Source organism: Oryctolagus cuniculus, chromosome 13 (assembly GCF_051225735.1).
Source record: "Oryctolagus cuniculus isolate XC-2025 breed Fujian yellow rabbit chromosome 13, ASM5122573v1, whole genome shotgun sequence".
Classification (NCBI taxonomy): Eukaryota; Metazoa; Chordata; class Mammalia; order Lagomorpha; family Leporidae; genus Oryctolagus; species Oryctolagus cuniculus.
This window is the reverse complement of record NC_142879.1, coordinates 70,369,899-70,378,565: the sequence shown is the minus strand read 5'-3', so window position 1 is coordinate 70,378,565 and position 8,667 is coordinate 70,369,899.

The following is an 8,667-nucleotide window of genomic DNA, read 5'->3' as shown; positions in this document are numbered from 1 at the left end:
AACATCAGAAATATGGTTCTCAGAGTGTGGGCCTTGCGGGGCAGCAGGTTGAGCCACCGCTTGGTACATTCATATCCCATATGAGTGCTGGTTTGAATCCCAGCTACTCTTCTTCAGATGCAGCTTTCTGCTCATGCTCCTGGGAAGGCAGCAGATGATGGCCCAGGTACTTGGGCCCCTGCCACCAATGTGGGAGATCCAGCTGGAATTTTGGGCTCCTGGGGCTGGGCCAGGGTATTGCAGCCATTTGGAGAGTGAACCAGTGGTTGTAAGATCTCTCTCTCTCTCTGTCCCGCTGTGTGTGTGTGTGTGTCACTGTGTGTTACTGTGTGTTACTGTACCTTTCAAGTTAATTAATTTTTAAAATATTTATTTTATTTATTTGAAAGACAGAGTTACAGAGAGAGGTAGAGACAGAGAAAGAGGTCTTCCATCTGCTGGTTCACTCCCCAGATGGCCACAATGGCTGGAGCTGCACCAATCTGAAGCCAGGAGCCTGGAGCTTCTTCCAGTCTCCCATACAGGTGCAGGGGCCCAAGGACTTGGGCCATCTTCTACTGCTTTCCCAAGCCATAGCAGAGAGCTGGTTCGGAAGAGAAGCAGCCATGACTAGAACCGGTGCCCATTTGGGATGCCAGCACTACAGGCCAGGGCTTTAACCCGCTGCGCCAGAGCAACGGCCTTCAAGTTAATTAATTTTAAGAAAAAGAAAGGAAGGAAGGAAGCAAGCAAGCAAGCAAGAAAGAGGGAGGGAGGGAGGGGAGGGGAGGGAAGGGGAAGGGAAGGGAAGGGAAGAAAATAATCAAGTTTTCCAGGCTTATAACTTCTGAGATACAGGGGAGCATAAAAGAAAGTAGGAATGGACTGATGATGTCTGGCACAACCTCTTGTCCCCTTCCTTCTCCGTGCCCACACCAGCTTCTCTTCTCATCAAAAACCAACAACCAGGCCCCATGCAATGGAAGAACAGATGAAAGGACCACATGTCAGCACAGCACCCTGGAAGCAGGGGCGTGTGAAAGTACAGGGAGGCTATGGGGAAGTGGAGATGGGAGGGGGAAACTAGGAGGTCCAAAGGGGAAGCGGTTTCCCTCCCTACCACAAGATGACAGCCGCATCAGAGCAGGAAGTAGGTTCTGTGGCTGGTGGAGAAAGTGGACAGGGAAGCAGAGGAGCCGCAGCTTGTGAACTCTGCAGTGGGCTGCAGTGCACAGCTGGAACCTGAGGGTAAGGCTAAGATGCTCTTCCAGACTTGGCGCTCACAGGTGGATTCTTCAGGAAGGACTGCCCTGCTCCCTCCCGTTCAGGGTAGCACTGGAGGCAGAGGATGTGCATAAATCGATCAAATCTAGGATTCCGCTGGTAGATAGAAGGCCTCCTCTGTGTAAATTAGAAAAAAAAAAAAAAAAAAAAAAAAAGGCCGGCGCCATGGCTCATAAGGCTTATCCTCCGCCTTGCGGCGCTGGCACACCAGGTTCTAGTCCCAGTTGGGGCGCCGGATTCTGTCCCGGTTGCCCCTCTTCCAGGCCAGCTCTCTGCTGTGGCCAGGGAGTGCAGTGGAGGATGGCCCAAGTACTTGGGCCCTGCACCCCATGGGAGACCAGGATAAGTACCTGGCTCCTGGCTTCGGATCAGCGCGATGTGCTGGCTGCAGAGCGCCGGCCGCGGCGGCCACTGGAGAGTGAACCAACGGCAAAGGAAGACCTTTTTCTCTCTCTCTCTCTGTCCACTCTGCCTGTCAAAAAAAAAAAAAAAAAAAAAAAAAAAAAAAAAAAAAAAAAAAAAGAGTTGCTATCCTGGGAAAATGTAGCTTCCCAAGAAAGCGCATGGGCTGGCAAGGGCAGCACCAGTTGTAGTTCTGCCTGTGTTCTCCTGCTTGGCCTTGCACTCTTGTGCAGTGAACAGCCTGCACAACTGTAGTTTGCAGCCACAGTCAAATCGCAGCAGGAGACTAACCTGCAGTAAATTCATGTTAGTAAATTTATATATAGGATGTCTGAATAGTCTTATTCACCATCCAGTCATGTTTAAATATTAGCATCAGTTTTTAGTTATCATTTTAAAGGCTTGACAATTTAATTTAGAAATAGTGTTGAGAAACGTAGAAAGGATCTACATGCTATTCCCATGGTGCTGCAAAAAGTCAAAGCTATTGAGTGATTATGAAACTGCCTCTCGTCTGCCTGCTCTTATCTCCAAAAATGTAGGCAAAATCAGTGAATATGGCACTAAAGAGATAGGATGAGAAATAAAAGAGCACTTGTTTATTAACCAAATCTGAAGATATATGTAGCATAGGTTTAGAATAAATTTTCCCTTCAAATTCTCCAGGGTCTGGGGCTGGCATCTTGATGTAGCAGCCTAAGCTGCCACCTGCTACACCAGCATCCTATATCAGAGTGCCAGTTTGAGTACTGGCTGCTCCTCTTTCAATCCAGCTCCCTGTTAATGCACCTGGGAAGGCAGGGGAAGATGGTTTCCCACATGGAGTTCCAGGCTCCTGGCTTCAGCCTGGCTCAGCCCTGGCTATTACAGCCATTTAAGGAGTGAATCAGCAGACACACACTCTCTCTCATTCTGTCTCTCCCTGCCCCTGTCACTCTGCCTTCCAAATAAATAAAATAAATCTTTTTAAAAAGTCTCCAGGAGCTGACTTATGCCCAGGAACTAATGATATAGCTGACCATGCAAAAGATGTCTTGTAGCTTACAGATGGTGGGCAACTCCTTAGAAATAGTCATTTTTATGTGATGACTTCATTATTTGATGTTTATAAATATATTTAAACATGTAAAGAATGTAAGTAGACCACTTAGCATCTTTGTTTGATGCTTTTTTTTTTTTTTTTGACAGGCAGAGTTAGACAGTGAGGGAGAGAGACAGAGAGAAAAGTCTTCCATCCGTTGGTTCACCCCTCAATGGCCGCTACAACTGGTGCACTGTGCCGATCCGGAGCCAGGAACCAGGTGCTTCTTCCTGGTCTCCCATGGGGTGCAGGGCCCAAGCACTTGGGGCATCCTCCACTGCCTTTCCGGGCCACGGCAGAGAGCTGGACTGGAAGAGGAGCAACCGGGACAAAATCCGGCACCCAACTGGGACTAGAAACCGGGGTGCCAGCACCACAGGTGGAGGATTAGCCTATTGAGCCATGGCGCCGGCCGTTTGATGCTTTGAAGTTGACTGGAACCTACTGACTAGAGTCTCCAAATCTTATGGCTGCTGGGCTGGCTGCTCTGTGGCCTTTGACATTTCCCATGGCCTCTCCATGGCTTTCCCTGCCTAGATAACTGGGACCCACTCTCTTGGGGTCCATTTTTTTCCCTCTCTGGCTGCTCCCTTTGCTCTTATCTTCAACTATTTGGTTCCTTTGAGTCACCCTTAAATTGGAAGAATTCTCTAGAATTCAGCCTTCATAGATGAGAATGCTGAAGATGGCTCCTAAGATCACATTCCCAAGCCTAATTTCCATCCTAACGTTCAGACCCATGTTTCCAAACAGATATGGACACCATCTCTCTGCTATCCCACAGGCAGCTGAAATGCCTCAGACAGGATGAGCCACCTTCCCTCCCACATCACTATCTGTCCTATTTCCCATGTGCCATGGCCTGAATGGTTGGGTCCTCCCAAAATTCACTAGGTTGAAATCCTACCCTGATGTGTGTACATGTTGGAGGTGGGAATCTCTGGGGGATGATTAGGTCATCGGGATAGGGCCCTCACAAATGTGATTCATGCCCTCATAAAACAGGCTGCAGGGAGCTGGCCATTCACTACTTGAGAGCATGGTGAGAAGAAGGCCATCTGTGAACCAGAAAGCAGGCCCCCAGCTGACACTGAATCTGCTGGCATCTTGATCTTCTGGCCTTTAGAACTATGAGAAGCAGATTTCTATTGTTTTCAACCACCCCTATCCAGTTTATGGCATTTTGTTGCAGGAGCCCGAATGGGTTCATATAATCACCCTAGCTAGAAGTTTTTGCTCTCAGTAATTCTCTTTGTCCCCTGCTACATCGAATCATCTTGAAGTTCTGTCTACTCCCTGTGTATAAAAGCTGTCAGCTGTATCCCCTTTTATTAAGATAGAGTGAGACACATGACTGACTGCTTTTGTCTGATTTCAAAGGTACTGAGAAAGGCCCAAACCTGAAAAACAATTCCTCCCTGAAACTTCTTTCACAGTCAAGGCTTTTATTAAGAAGTCACAAGAGAAAACCCTAAATGCCACAAATTCTGGACAGGTAACGTCTTAAACTGAGAGCACATAGAAGTGCCAACACTGTGTCATGCCATCTTCCAGGGAGGAAAAAGATGGGGGAAGGAGAGTGAGCATGAAAAATTGGGAGGTGGAGGATAAGTACAGAGAAGAAAGAATGCAGGGTGAGGGTAGCTGTGGCTGTGATGGCACTTCACGAACACGCAAAGAAAGTACACAAGCTAATCGAGGAAGAATCAGCTAGAATATTCTTTTGCGCCAAACATGAATTTAAAATTTTAAAAAGCCTCACAAGGATGGGAGCCAGGGTAGACAGGAAATAGTTTTACAAAAGATTCACAGAGACTCTTCCCTTGTTTCTATAATAAACAGAATGGAGCAGCTTCCCAGAATTAGAAGAAGACACAATGAATGAGAATATTCCACATTTACGTGAGATCAGCTTTTGAAGTCTCAGAAATTGTTGTAGTGGAAAATACTGGCTATGTGCTTCCAAGTTCCCAAATAGATCTTCCTCTCAGAGTTTTCATAGCCAACTCTTCAAAACTTGGCCGTCATTGCGATAATAGTCTATGAATATCCCATTGTCTCTGCATGAAGTGTGTTATGCTGGGACTTCCTTTTGCCTCCCTGGGGTCAGATCAATTAACTTGGTGAAAATTGTTTTATGTGAGGACAACCCACATTGGAATAACTCCTGCGTGTTCTGTGACATATTTTCCCATTTAGTTCCCAGTGGATCCAGAAGGGGGAATGGATGAGGCCAGGAAAAACAATGGGGTCATTACATGCAAAATTTAAGGAGATGGCAGCTGCAGAATTGAACCACAGGATTTGGGGAGGAAAGAAATGAGCTACTGGCATCCGACTGTAAAGACCTAAGGAGACCAGCCCCAGAAAAGCTTTATCACTGCTCATGATTTATTAACTGTTTACTGCCTATGACAAGAGCCCGGGAATTCTGCCACAAAACCAAGAAGGGCTGATGGAGCCTAGAGAGAGGAACATTGAATTTTTGTAGGTACAAAAGACTATAGCTAATTCAGCTATAGCAGGTTTATTACAATCTACTTGAAAGCCACATACAGACACGTTTTCTTACAGAAACGGAGGACCTAGGAATTTTTCAAGTTGCAAAATCATTTATAACAATTGAACCAAGTGTTAAGTCAGCCTCTACAGAAGGAGCAAATCTAAACTGAAATTAAGTGATTCTGGTGTCTACTAAATTAGGATATCAAATATAATGAATCACAAGGAATTCTCTCTCTTTAAGAACTGGAGGAAAGCTAAGAAATCCCCACCTGTCCCTGTCCCTGCCTTTATCTCAGGGTCCCTTCCTGGTTTCTCAGGCCACGCCCACCTGACCCTGGTCTCTGTGCCACTCACTCCACCATGCATTTCTTCAGAGTTGTGAGACATCTCATTTTGGGGAAAATAAATGGGGGAAAAAAGACATCACAAGGGCTTCCACGCTACGGATCAACGATTTAATCAGAAAGCAAAAAGCTAAACTACAAATAAAGTTAGACACCCCAGTTATTTCTCACTCTTAGGCAAGCAAAAAGATAATACAATGTTTTTCAGAACATGACGAAGAATTGTAGTGTATTATAGTGATTATTTCCACAAATCACCGGCTCTGGCTAATTGGTACTTTGTCAGAAAATTTTGCTCCAGGAACTCTTGTTTTGCAGCAAAACAAGAAAGCAAGGATTTAGCAGTTTTGCCTGTACTCTGCTTTAACTTGATAGAAAAGGTGGCAGGGACCAGACAGTTTCTGTCTATCCATGGTGGGAGAGGCGTGTGAAAGAGTCAATTAACAGCAGTATTACCATCTTCCTAGAGCCACCAGATCTCTTGGAGATAAACTTCCTCAACCCCTCCCGCAGGAAGTTGACTGTTTCAGGGTGAAGAACAGTGGGGCAACAGAGAGGAGGAAGGAGCAGACCTCACCCCACAAAGCCCTTGTTCCCGGGGCTCTGGGAACTTGGCTGACGCTGAAGATTGAACACTAATCCCAGAGCCCCATTCTGATGGAAGAGGCAACTGCCCGCCTCCCCGCACATGGGATTTCAGGAAAGGGAATGCAGTCTATTAGAGGCACTTTGGGTCTGCGTTTTCAGTTCTTTTCGGTGTATACCTAGGAATGAAATTGCTGGCTCATGTTGTAATTCTGTTTAATTCTCTGAGGAAGCTGCTCTCGGAGTACCTGGAGCTGGTGAAGCTGAGGCACAGCCCCGACCCAATTCAACTAAAGAGGAGGAGTCTGTGGCAGTCACCTTCTGGTGGCCTTGCAAAAGAAGGACATGGTTAGTGTTTCTTTTCATCTTTATTTTATCTATTTGAAAAGCAGAGAGACGGCCAGAGATTTCTCATCTGCTGACTAACTCCCCAAATGCCTGAAATAGCCAGGTCTGGGCCAGGCCAGGTTAAAGCCCGGAGCCCAGAGCTCCAACCAGATCTCTCACATGGGTCGCAGGCATGTCAATTTTTGATCCATCACATGCTGCCTCCCAGGGTGTGCCTTAGCAGGAAGCTGGAATGAGGAGTCCAACCTGGATATTGAACCCAGGTTCTCTGATGAGGAATGCAGGCATTCCAACATTTGTCTTAATCACTAAGTCAAATGCCCACACCCTGACAGTGTTGTCACTAACTTTAGTCTCTAGTGTGCTTGGTGGTGGTGCTTGTACAACTGTGTTCAGATATAATCTACATGCTATAAAATTTACCCCATTAAAATTTTGCAGTCCAGCGATTTTAATTTATACTTAGAGCCGTGCAACCATTATTACAATCTGTTCTTAGAATATTTTCCATCACAATCCAAAACTCTCTTGAACTCATTTGCAGTCAATACCACCCCAGGGGTCAGTGCCGTGGCGTAGAAGATTAAGCCTCCACCTGCAGTGCCAGCATCCCTTATGGGCATCAGTTAGAGTCCTGGCTGCTCCGCTTCCAATCCAACTCCCTGCTAATGTGCCTGGAAAAGGAGCAGAAGATGGCTCAAATGCTTTGGACCTTGCCATCCTTGTGGGAGACCTCAATGAAGCTCCTGGCTTCTGGCTGTGGCTTGGCCCAGCTCTGGAAGTTGTGGCCATTTGAGGAGTGAACCATGAGACGGAGAATATTTTCTGACTCTTGCTCTCCTTCTCTGTCTGTATCTCTGCCTTTCTAATAAATAGATATATCTTTAAAAAAAAAAAAAAACACCTCCAGACAGCCAACAGTCTACTTTCTGTCACTATTTCCCTTTTCTGGACATTTAATATATATGGAATCATAGTATGCATAGATGTAGTCTTTTGCATCTGGTGTCTCAGGTATGAATATTACTGCTAGCTAAATGTGCATAAAATGTTACATACTCGGGCCCTCTAGGGAAATCCACTCTCAGGTCACTGGGGTTTTCAGTTTCTTTCCTTAGGGTTATGCAAAACCCAGGAGGACTTTTTTTCATTGGAATTAGAACCATTTATGCTTCAGCCCATGAGCCTTGCTGCCGGTGCCCTCATTAATCCAACACAGGGATTTCTCAAGGGACAGAGCAGGCTGCTCTGCTGTTCCAATGCCAAGGCTGGGCACTAGCACATGTGGAAGGTTCCTGAGGTCCATCACCCAGCCGTGTCACTCCAAGAGCTGGCCATCTGTTCTGTGCTCCTGGGACCAAGGCTTGAGTTCATGAAGCTCATGAGACCATGAGTCTCCTCCTCTCTCTCAGTGCCGGAGAGCTCCTTCCCTCACTGGCTCCCTTCTCCCTCCAGGATAGCTGGTATAAGTAATGAATTTACAGAGATGGGGCTTCCTCAAAAGACAAGAAGAAAGGCTGTTCTTCCTAGAGCTCTTGCTTAGACCCCTACATATGCCCTTGATGTAAAACCCAAAGAGACTCTCTGCTAACACAAAACAGAGGCGATTAGGGTTGGAGAGGAAGACAAGGAGCATGGAACACAAATTACTATCTCACTGATGCTCTACCATACTGTTTCGCATTTACCAGTAGAAAACCGCTTGAGTGCAACAGCTAAAATCATCTTATGCTGTCAGTGCTTAGAAGCACTTAGATTCCATCTACTTACGGAAGTGTGAGGGATGGAGACCCTAAACGGGTCTATTCAGCTAAGACACAGAGCTGCCTCTAACTCTAGTGACAATAATAGGGACTAATACCATGTGCCAGGCATTGTGCTAAGTGCTTTATCATCCCCATCCCTTTAATCGATACAACAGACTTATGTAGTAGGCAAAATAAGTTTTCTTTCTCCCAATTCAGAAAATTTTGGACTTTAGAAAGGTAACACTATGCATGTACTTTATACCACATAATATCCCAGCAGTGTCTGAAGCAGCTCTCATGCAAATTAATTAATGTTCCTTCAACAAAACGAATAAATAACCAGGGGCCAACACTGAAGCACAGTGGGTTAAGCTGCTAAATGCAATGTCGG